Source organism: Scomber japonicus, chromosome 11 (genome assembly GCF_027409825.1).
Source record: "Scomber japonicus isolate fScoJap1 chromosome 11, fScoJap1.pri, whole genome shotgun sequence".
NCBI lineage: Eukaryota > Metazoa > Chordata > Actinopteri > Scombriformes > Scombridae > Scomber > Scomber japonicus.
The window spans coordinates 13,785,314-13,798,143 of record NC_070588.1 but is presented as its reverse complement, the minus strand read 5'-3'; positions in this window follow the sequence as shown (position 1 = coordinate 13,798,143).

Here is a 12,830-nt window from a genome sequence, read left to right as displayed (position 1 = left end):
TTCAATACTACTGCTTATGGTCTGTACACTGATAGAATAGAATAGAATAGAATAGAATAGAATAGAATAGAGAACATAAGGTACTTTGAAAGAGTAAGTATGCTTTGATAAAAAGGAAAAAGATCCACAACCAAGTAGGGAATTAACACAAATATAATTACAAAAAATGTATGTCGCAATAACCAATAAAGTACCAACTCTGGTGTTCATTGCATAACCTTAAGTCACTCGTAACACTTTAACGTCACATGCAGAAAACTAGTGAACAAGTGAACAGATGGCAGTGGTTGTGTAGACCACAGCCAATGACAACACGCAGGTTGTGAGGTTGGGACTCGTAGCGTAGTGACTAGGTTACATTGCTGTCTCTGTCTCCCTCCTTTGCTCTGCTCTCTGTCTTTGTGTCATGAATGTATAAAGAGCTGCAGGTCTGTGTGTCTGCTTGACTGAGGGCGGGGCTCACCTACACACACTTGCAGAGTAGAGAAGCCACACTGGACAGGATGAAGCTCTGCATTTACACAATTTCAAGCAATGCTGCACCTTCCAGCAGGGTGGAGGTATACAGAGGTGGGTTCATATTTATTTGTGCTTTAGAGCTGTGAAGCAATCAGAAACTTGCATTTTAGTTATCTGACTTCTCAGCCTACTCTGTTTGAGCAGGAAGAGGGGCCAGCTTTGAATGATGCAATCCTGCGTAATATGACTTTAAAGTCAATTCAAGACTTAATGACAAGGCTGTAGGGTTACATGACATAAAAATGTTGGGAACCACTGGAAAATAATACAATAGGGATGGAGCACAAAGGAGCAGAATAGTATTAAACAGGTCGACAGCAAAAAATAAATGCCTAGAATATGTGATGTCTGTAAGCCCTTGCAGTCTAAATGGATCAGAGTCAGGAGTCAATGGAGCTTTGCATGACTCAGCTCTGAAGGGAACATCAGTGTGAATGAAGCTTCAATAGAGACTCTACAGCACACAACACAACACTGCGCCATCGCCTCACTAACTACAAAATGCTTACTCTGTCTCTGTCCAGGGACCACAGCAGTATATTTTGAATCACTTCTTCATTGTCGCTGTCCCTTCCAATACCGTTCAACTAACATGACCCTGCTCGAGTGTCCACTGAAGAGCACTTTTCCAATATTAAAAGAGTCATAAAATACAGAGATCAGACTGCTGCCCTGGTGCTATGTCTCACTGCTGTCTGCTTGGTGATGACGGTCACTTTGAGATCTGTGGCCGACGTCCAGACCCAACAAGAGTGGTGCTGTGGTATTAAGTGGAGGTCGGGCCAAGGGCGTGAGCAAATGCTGGTCCAACCTGTCTTCCTGAAGCCCTGCTGAGCTACTGATGAAAGTATTTAGTCTGTATGTTTGCAATCAAGGAGGTGCATGCATGTGTGAATGAAACAGCACCACCTGCTGGGTGAAAACCTGAAAGAAGACAATTAGGGCAATTACATCATTATAAAAACTCCACATGCAAGGTTTAGAGATTAGAGAGGCATTAGACAACATTACCATGTGAAACTAGGCCTTTTCTACCAGCCTATATCACAAACAGGCCACAGTCTCATGCCTACTAATTATAATGCTGTATTTTTGCTCTAATTGCCTAAACAAAATCTCACAATATACTGTATAATGTAAAAACTCTGGATACGATGAGCAGAGCCAAATTATTGAGGAAGAAGTGCAGAGGACTGATAAGAGAAAAAAAGGAAAGGAAATGTGAAGAATCTTGTCAAGCAAAGAGCAGAAAATTGTAGATCACAGATACCAGACAATATACAGTACACTATCCAGATAATATATAGTCCTCAAGGCAATGTGTCAGTCGAGGAATGAGACTGTATGAGATGGTAATGACACAATGTCAGGTGTCTCAATAGACAGCAGGTCCATTGCACTTGGCAAAAAGCCAGCAGTACTTTGCCAGGGGGATGGAGGATGCCAGTACGCTCCCTCTCTGTCTTTGCGTGGGACGAATGGAGCTAAATAGCTGGACATACCTGCTACTGGACATTTAGCATAGAAGTCTTTTAGTTACCAAACCAAATATACATCAATAGAAACAAACAGTAGAACCACTGATTGATTTTCATAAATTAGTAAGTGATTGTGATACCAAGCTTGACTGCATTAGAAAAGTTGACTTTCTCTGACATTAACTCATGTAAAGCAATGACACACATTTGATTTCTGATCATTAACAAGACATACCTTGCTGATTTCTGTAGACTCCCATAACACCTTAAATGTATAATTATGCAAACGCACATGAATACAGTTATATAATGATGGTGTACTAGCATTTAATTGTACTATTCAATACATTTTTCTAAAGCACACAAATGGAACCTGACAAAAAATAGTGTCAGTAAGTATGTGTTATGTGTTAGTATATGTTCTGATTTTATTGTGAACATAAAAATGTGAATTCTAAAGCAAATACAGTATTTGATCGTATCGATTAAAGAATTAGTAGCAATTAAACAATTACTTAAATTTTGTCTGTCTGGCTTTATGTATGATTGTTATTGTTGACAGATTGAAGCCGGATGAAACAAGATGATGCTGTAAGTATATGGCAACCCCCGCCCACACACACAGAGGCACAGCACAGGGGTGAAAGGTCATTGACAAAGATCAAGGAGGCTATTCACACCCGACACCATCCTCGAACCAATACGATTAACAACACCATGTATAACCAGTTGTTATCACATCTGCAGGAAGACAGGTGAGCGCTCTACAGGGTTGTATGTCAGACTTTTTATTGCAGTGTTGTTGATGATTAGTTGCCTACTTTACATAAATGTTACTCAAGGCTGTGCTTTTCAAAATGATTTCATAATAACTAAGAATATTGCTTGAAACTCTAAGTATGCGTTTTCCAAGCAGCAAAACAAAAAAAAAAAAGAATGAAAATAATGCTAAGCTGCAGAGTTTTATTGGATGATAATATTTCCACTTCTTTGTACTTATGCTAATTGAATATTATTGTGATGATGTGTTTTCAATAGCAGCTATTGAGCTGGTTGCTAAGCAACACATATGTATGTACTGTATAAATGCAAGCAGTGACTATTGGTTCACAATTGGATTTGTTTCACAGATTTACACATCAATAATTCACTTCATAATTCTTTTGTTCAAATTACAATTCACTTAATTTAGAAACTAAGGGGCTGTTATGTCTCTGATATTTCAGGTTACCACATACTGCAGAATGAAACTGTTACATGTCCTGAAAGTGTTACGAGAGCACAGACGGCTGAGAATCAAGGTTCAGTATTTCTATTCCTTTCACCTATTGCATAATGGCAAACTGATCATCTTCCAAGAGTGAATCAGCAATGACAAGGTGGCTTTTCCAATGTAGTGTGATGTAAATATTGCGGTAATGTTTCATTTCTTTCTACCCTTAAGCATGGCTTTAGCGGCATGGCTTTAGGCAATTTTCCTCTTTATGTTCTCAGAAAAGACCACTCAGGCACTTTTCCTTTCAGGCTTAAAAAAATGTAGCTCCAGAAATAGAGATGAATAGACTAAAAAACTACAATATAACTGATAAATGAATTTTGCTTTCTTGGATTTAGTTTTGTTAGATTTTTAATCTTGACAAAGGAAAAAAAATATTTAGCAGTGTTTTTATTATCTTTTATCTCTTTCTTTAAGACCATGATTTATGCAAGGAGAGATGACAGAGCATTGTGATGTCTTCAAACAACTGCACACTTAATATTCATATAGATTCACATACTGTTACTGCAAGCTGCCCATTATACCCACAGTGGGGGTTTCTTACATCAACTGAGCAGCTCTACTGGAGATGTTCAGTGTCAGAGGTTACTGGGGTTCAGAGCCTTGCTGAAAGACACCTTGACAGTCAGTGTTTCCCACACATTCATTTATTGGTGGCGGTCCGCCACTAAAGAATTACGTCCGCCGCAAATAGATTTTTCGGCTTTTTTCTCGCTCATAAAATAATTATAATGGGACTCTGTCTGTGAATGTAGCTTGTCGTTACAAATCCGGGGCAGTATGTGGCGGCAATAAAACCAAAGAAGACGCACTTAATGCACCTGGTCGGCCAGAAGAAGAAGAAGAAGAAGACGACGACGACGACGACGAAGGCCGGAGGCCGGAGGGTATCTGCTGGTGTGTGGTGTAGTATGAAAGAAGAGGAGCTCACGGACGTAAACAAAACAGTCACGTGTCCCACAGATGTACGTGTAGGTCAGGAAATGACGTAAACGGACCGTTTATGGTTTGTTCCGTGTGTGTTACGTTACGTGTTGGACTAAATACATGGACATATTGAGGAAAGTATTCCGGTTTTATGGAAACGGATTTCATATTTCAGCAGAATGGATACTTGTCGAGCTGTACAGAAAGTCCTGAGTCATAAGATGATCGTTGTGGATAAAGGGAAGACTTTGAAGGTATGTAGCATTATAGCTGTTAGCTTACTTTAGCTAAGTGGCTAGCCGAGCTAACCGCTAATACTATTACGGTTGTGAGCAACTATATAATTCGTGAGTGGTCTTGAATGAATCGGGAGAATCTAAGCTTTCTAACAATGTACGGCATGAATATATATGTTGAAGGGTTGGTGTTTAAAACATTCAGAAGAACTTGTCACTACCTCCCAATTTCCGGTCCGTCCCGTAGGCGGAACAGCGTGTTTTATGTGTCTGCAGTTCCGATCCTTCATGTTGGCTGAAACAGACAAGTCACCCTCAAACATGCTGAAACCATATTGAAGTTTGGCCTGCAGTTAGTCTTCCCTAATGTTTATGTGACAAGCTGTGAGGGGGAGCGATCATTTTCTCATTTGGGGAGAATCAAAAATGAGCTGAGGACCACACCACCACCACCACCACAAATAGATGCCTGTCCTGTGGGAAACACTGACAGTAATTACTAAGGGAGGGAAAAGTGTGACTTTCTCAACCCGTATTTTCCCAGGGAGAGAAAATCCATATGAAATGATTGATCTACGTATAGTCAATACAACGGAGATATACCTGATAGGACACACTCCTGGTGGTGGAGTAAAACAAGGGGCACACACACAAACACTTACTTATTCCCATGACCTCAAAATAGCAGGTTGGTTATCTGGCTTCACAATAATACTCCATGAGGACACAGATTGTAAAATTTTGAATTTGATTGAGCTTGATGAAGTGAAATTGTATGTTTGTTTATAGTCTAAATATTTCTATTTCATACAACCTTTCTTTCTGCCGGGCCACTATCAAAGAGCAAAAAAGCAAAGATTAAAAGGAATCCTAATCTTCAAAGAAAATTTAAAATTTGCAATGATCATCACAGCTAGTCATGCCAGAAAATGTATTAGAATCTGTAAAATTTCTACTGTTTCTAAAATGAGCAGACTGAGAGAGTCCAATGTGTTTGTTTATGAACTTATTGACTGAAATGTATTTGTTGTCTTTTGTGTTGTAGCATTACTGTTGAGTGCTGTTTTGTATCTTTCGGGTCCTTTTATAGACTACCAAAATATATTAACTTGACATTTTTGAAAGGACTACAACATCATACAATCAAGTATTTTGAGGATAAACTTGCAAGCTGTGGGAGTAGTCTGGTTTATTTTTCATTTCAAGTGTGTTTCCCTTGTCAGTTCTAGCATATATCACGATCTGTGTCTAGCTGTAAGAGATGAAGTGGCACTGACATGTGAATGCAAGCTGAACACATAGCCATAACGATTATATCCAGACGAGGTAATCACAAAGCTAATTAAGTAGCCCATTTGTGATTTCTATGGCTCTTACCTGCTTCTTCGTCTTCTTTTGTCTGATTTCTTAGCATCCTTTCACCTATGGGTCTTCCTCCTACCTGTTATTTCTTCCTCCCTCTTCACTTACGTCCACCTCCTCCCAACACTGTTCCTCCACCTACACACTCCTCCTCCTCCTCCACCTCTCATCAGGCTTCATCTTTCCCTTTACTCTTCTCTCTCTCTCTCTCTCTCTCTCTCTCTCTCTCTCTCTCTCTCTCTCTCTCTCTCTCTCTCTCTCTCTCTCTCTCCTCATCTCCCTCCTACGTTCTGAACACTTTCACATGCCACCAATTCACGGTGTGTGTGTGTGTGTGTGTGTGTGCCTGCGTGTGTGTGAGTCACACAGATGCTGCATTGCAGGGCTCTCCTCTCAGGGCCGTCTCACTGCAGGAGCCAGGGAGCACAGTTAAGGAGTTTGGAGATGCAAGGTATAGTTCCTCTTAAGGTGTTTAAAGACAGAAAGCAAAGGGAATGTTCCGTCTCACATCGTTCAAGTGAATTCGACCACTGGACCGTTTGTGTTTATTTGCTCTAAACAACCATTATACCAACTGTATGTTATCTGTAAGCTAGCTAGCAACGGATGCACCCACCATACGAGGGAGTGTGTCTGAGTGTTTGTGTTCAGCGCAGAATCTGACTGATCGCAGAATCACCATAAACTCCCGTCCTCTCTGTTATTTCCCTCCAGTCTGTCTCCTTTTTTCTCTCGTATCTCTACGTTTATGAAGCAGATGCATAAATCCCCTGGATACACGTAAAGCTTTAGTTCAAACGGAAACATTTTCAACCTAATTCGTGCCGCCCTGAACAAATTCATGTCTAATCACGTCTTTTCAATGACTTTGCATGGAATTGAGTGGCATATGAAGTCTGCTTCAAAGTCTGTCTGAACACACAGTAAGAAAGGTTGCCCCTTCGTTTTTGTGCAGATTAAGCAAAAAAGATTTAAAGTGTTAATCACTATTCTTTTGAGGTCAGGTAGTTTAGTCTATAACCTTTAGACAGAGCCAGGATAGCTGCTTCCCGCAATATCCAGTCTTTATGCTAACTTAAGCTAACTGACTGCTAGCTCCACCTAAATATTTAGCAAACAAACAGTGATATCAATGTTCTCGTCATACTCTGAGAAAAAACTATCCCTCCAGCTGTTCTACATTTGTGTCATGTTAGAAAATCCATGTTAGTCCTGAGGCTAGATTTAATGGAGCAGGAAAAACTGCAGTTTCTTTCTACATAACTGACCCAAACTAGGCCACCAAGTCCAGTGGTCAGGTAATTCTCACAAGAAGGACTAAAGAGGTCCTGTATGGTATGTTTTACCTTCATTGTTTGTGACTAATTCTTCACAGTAACAAATTATTATGTAGGCAGGTTAGATTGAAACATAAAAACACTCATGTCAGAATGTACTAAACACTAATCTATTATAATAACTGAATTAAAACCCACCTCATTCCTGCTTTAAGGTGCTGTTAAAAGAATATGCTATTAGAGCAGCTTTCAGTGTGAGCTGTAGTGAACATGTTAATGTGAGTTCAGAGGCTTTTCATCTGCACACTTAGGATTTTTTGGCATGAAAGTAAAAAGATCACAGCATAAACAGCATATGCTGTTGAGCAGCTTCAATCCAGGAATTATGTGATTAGTGCAATATGGGTCTTTAAAAACCTATGACCAAGTACAGATTAAAGGGAGAACACAGAAAGACACCAGTTGCCTCCTGTTTAATGACACAGTTCAATCATTAGCAGGATAATGTTGCTATCGCATTACAAAAACTCAAGGAGGAGGTCAAGGTGGGTGGTCGGGCATACAAAGTGACAGACAATGACAATGTGGTTCAATGTGGTGTAGCTAGTTTTAATTGCTGTCAAATATATTATACATTCCTCTATAATGCTAATTACTTACTTCAAAGGTAATATGTTCAAATAGGGAACCAAGAGAGGTCATTTCAGTTGTAGTTGTCACAACCAATCAATCTCATTTAACACTGCCTGCCTGATTGCATCTTCAACGCCACCAGCTACACATGAACACAAACTGCCTTAAACTATGTGTGCTTAAGTTAGTTTTTATTTTGAATGTTTTGAATGTTCAGACTGCAGCAAGGATAACATTTCATGACTGTCAAGTTGTTTCACCTACAGTAATTGTTGGTGTAAAGGTAAAATGTATATTTGAATATTATTTACTGAAGCGATGAAGCAGGACACATTGGTATTGTCAGCCAGATGCCACAAATCAACATCTCTCAATAGAAGAGTGGCCACAAATGATAACAAAAGATCAGTAATAAACTGTTTTTAGTGAATGCGGACTGGAGCAACCTCATCTAACAACACCAATCTAATCTTTTTTCTTCTTCTTTTAATTCTTAACCTATGGCATGGCCATTGTGTACAAGCTTTTGGTTTCTATGATATGTATGTCTTATGTTTCATGATGTGTAGTATGTACATTTTTAGTCATACTTGAGGTGTGGCTCAGCTGGTCGGTTGGTCACCACTGTGGTCCAGAGTGAAATATCTCAACAACTATTGGGTGGATTGGCATTAAAATGTTGGTGCATTGATGATGCCCAGAGGATGAATCCTATTAACTCTAATGATCCCTTTACTTTCTGTCATCATGTTAAAATTTCATGATGAAACTGGTAAAGATGGTAAAAAAAACATTATACTTGCTTAACATCAGCATGTTAGCACTGTCATTGTACGCATGTTAACATGCCGACATTAGCGTTTTACTCTCAACACTGTGTCTGGCACAGCTGTAGACTCTTACACTGCATCCAAAATGACTATATTTACAATAGTACACTATGTACTCTACATTACACCATTTTAGTTGTGTGTTTGAATACTGAGTGCCTAAATCTATCCACAGAAATGTTCAGTGTCGTAGTGTCCCTGGCATGATGTTTTCTACTTTCAGCTTACATTCCCTTACAATACAGTGAACCACATCTAATAAATGCAAAAATTACCATTTGCAAGACAGCACCGGTCACTGATGATGATTAATAAATGTTTGAAATCTTGATTTATTGCTCACTGTAAGATTTAGGCAATGAGATAAAGAGTAGTGAATGACTGAAAAGGGGAGTAATTTCAGACAATGTTTGTATCTCATTAGTTCTCAGTTTGCAAAAGTTGCAAAGAAAATGTATGTAAACTTTACTGTGGCACAAATCATAAGATCATACAATCACTTTACTTACTACCACTTCCATCAATTGTTTCATTTAAGGCTTGCAAAAAACTTTTCATACAAGTATGTTAAGTTTTTATCCAATCTATTCAATCTTGCTTCTAGTCAGTCTTATAACTAGACAGATAATGATTTGAATGAATATAATGGGAAGAAAAACCTGTTACTGACCCTCACACATACACACACAAACAAGCTATAGAAAGTACGCATAAAAGCACTCTAATCCACTATCCATCACCAACCTTATTACCTGTAACTCTGTCTTTGTACAAGTGCAGAAAACAAAGAGAACCCATGAAAGCGTGACTGCCTTTCAGCGAGCCTTGGTACTGATCGTCTCACTAAAGCAGCTCTTCTCTTCCCACTCAGTACCCACTTCCCACTCACAGCTCCTAGGCAGCCTGCACTCACATGTTCATCCACCCACATAGCCATTTCATGCGTGGAGGTAGAAGGCATTTTTCTGTCTCCTGTTGTAAATGTTTCTTTTCTCTCTCTGTGACAGGTATCCAGCACGTCACGAATGTTTATGGTAAATGAATGTGGCTCTGAACAAGCTGACACCAATACTGTTTAGGTTTCTTACTTTCTTTCATTCAGGCATGGTGAGCTGCCACTGCAATCCTGGCACACAATAATGCTTTATTTTCTCATGATCACATTGCCAACAATGACTTTCTGTAGTGAAACCAGGAACCTGACCAGATCTTCACTCATTTCCCTCCTATCCATGTAGTTTTTCAGCCTGGAGGTACACTTCTCAATCAAAGATGTGTGGGCTATAGAGTTGCAGTAGTGTTAGGAGTATAACTGTCATATCATCACATATCATGAGGATAAAACTCTCTGAAAATGAGTCAGTGTGCAAGCTAAAGGTTCATCTCAACACTGGCTGACAGATGACCTGAGGCATGTTACTGTACGTGTAAAACATAGGTTAGTTTACAGAGCGATAACACCTACATACATACACGAGAAACAATTCCTTTGTCACTAGAGGTAAAGAAGTGACATCTGTTGGGAAGTAGCAACAGCTTGTGCTGTAACTTTGTGTTGGCAAAGCAAAATTTAATTTGTGATAGCAGCGAGAAAGCAGGCACTAAATTAGGTAACACATTGCAGGTATCTTTACCTGGTTAGGTGGTGTGGGACTTCGGATGATGAGTGAAGCCAGATGCAAAAAAAATCAGCCCTCTCTCCTTTATCTCACAGGGGTTGAAGATTGTCAGGGATGTAATGAAAGCCAGGAGGGGTGCAGCCTCCTAGTCACACCTGAAAATCATGAGAATGATGAAAAGTGATTAATATTTTTAAAATATTTTTTTACTTAACCTGTATTTGTCCACATTAAATAGATAAGATAGACATTAGATAGGCAAGATGAGCAGTCAACAAAGCAGCAGCACATCAAACATAATACATAATAAAAAATGTTTGTGGTAGTTAGACAAACTCAGGAAAGATGAGAGAAGGATAAACACAGGAAATGAAGAGAATATGTGAGCTATTCCTCGCAGATTGAGCAGAAAAAGATGGTCGATGCTCAAGTTGTAGTGATTAAAATATATGCAAAAAATATGAGTATGATCCTGTAGATTCAGTTGTCAGCCTAATGAATGAAAAGAAATGAAAGAAATGAATTGAAAGAAATGCACACCCATATCAGTGAGGGAAGCTAGCAACATTAGAAACATCTCTCTGTATAACAAAGAACTATTCAGCAGCACCACGGGCTACAAGGTACAAACATTTGTTGTGTACTGAACCCAGATGGATGCATGTTGTTGTGGTAGAACAGTTGATAATGACTCAAAAAGATGGGCACACACAAATGACCAAACATCATGGAAAAACACAGCCAAAGATTCATTTTATATAACACAAATCTACAATACCACAAACTGAAGCCTAAACAATGACCACAGTGTTGAGACCTAACTTATCAATCCTGTAAACTTCACAATGGCATTGCTAAATTAATTTCACACAGATTTCTAATCACAGCCACCAATACTATGTTTAATATTCGGTTACAGGTTCCATTTTTCCTCATTTCCAACGAAAAGACAATTTGCATGTTGTCAGTATTCATGACTTCTGAACTCAAATATCATCATTAGCGGCACCTGCAGGCACAAAATGAGCAAAAACCTGCAGGATAAGAAATGTTTTGTTTCACCTTTATTGATAAAAATAGCAGAGAATCCAGAGTAGCACAAGTGTCACTTTCCTCAAGTAACACTGCTGGCTGCAAGTAGATCTGAACATTATTTTGCCTTGAAATAATTAGATTGCATAAGAGATGAATGTGTCATATAAAATAATGTAATAAGAGCTATACACAACAAATATCAAGCTTTTAAGCAAATTAGTTTCAGTTTCAATTAGTGTATATCATAGACATTCAGACAGATGGAACTTGTCTTTTTGTGAGTAGTGAACAAAAAGTCTGTTTTTCTCTCTTATATAATCAGATTTTCCTTCTGCAGTTTGAGGCCAAGAAGAGGATATTTGATAATTGTCTGTATCCTGTATACACATACTCAAACTCCACTTGTTATTGGAGCTGTAAATTGTCCAAAGCAATCAGCTAATGCATTGGCACATGGCTCAGACAGTGAGTGTGGAGCTTGAATGGTAATGATAGAAAGATAAGTGCTGTGTAAAAAACATGACACTAATTAATGTTTCTTTCATACTAATGTGACAAATAGTCTATGTACTGTAAACATATACGTCAAAGGTCCAAATACAAAAATGTGGTTTTTGGATTTGTTTTGCATGGCTAAAAATAATATATATCATACTGTAAGGACTTGTAAGGAATGTGTTTGCCTCCCTATTTAGAGGTAGATGAGATGATGCCACTTTCACAACTGTAAACTAATAATGTGAAGCTAGAGTTGGACAAGATTAGCTTAGTTTAGCATTAAAACTGAAAGTGGGGAGGAAATACTGTAGCTAGAAACATTTACAGAAGGTAACAAAGTCTACTTGAAAGTACCTCATCTGCTTACTGTAAAGGTGAAATGAGGGAGGAACCACTGTTTGTGGAAGCCACCCCCCCGCCACCCCCCCTTTTGTTTTCTCAAATCAAATTTACAATACCCTCAATGATACTTAATGAAACACAGAAACACAGACCTCCCCCAGATGATGTAATGATCCTATAGGTTTATATTATGGTCACCAGGCTCTAAATACTCAGATGCCAATCAGGGGCATGAATGAGAGCAGTAGCACATTTCAAACTCAATTGATTCAACAAGTGACACAGGGTTAAAATGTTAATTGATTTAAGCAGCAGATTGTTTTCAGTTTTCTCAACATCGTAATCTTACCACCATCAACAGTGCATGTAACAGAATTTAAGCTCTGTGATTAGATGTTTCTTGCCAAAATGCAGCTATTCAACTATCCACCTGCTTCTTCCATCTCCGCACTTAATGGACAAATATGAGTGTGGCATCAATTTTCACATTTCGCTCTTGGCAAGAAAGCAAATCATTTTGAACAACTCCTTCAAGTTAGAACTCTGGACTCACAGTTTCACCCCAGATCAAAAATATGGTGGTCAAGTATATTTAAAATTGTGTGTGTCAATGTGTTTACAGATATAAATTGACCTCATGATGTTTGTTGTCAGTATATCTACACTCACCACCCACTTTATAAGGTACATCTGTGCAATCTAATCAAATACAACAGCTCTGCCATACATTTGACTGTAAAGAAGCGTACACATTTTCAGTTTTTGTTGTCACTGAAAAGAAAAGGTGATAATTCT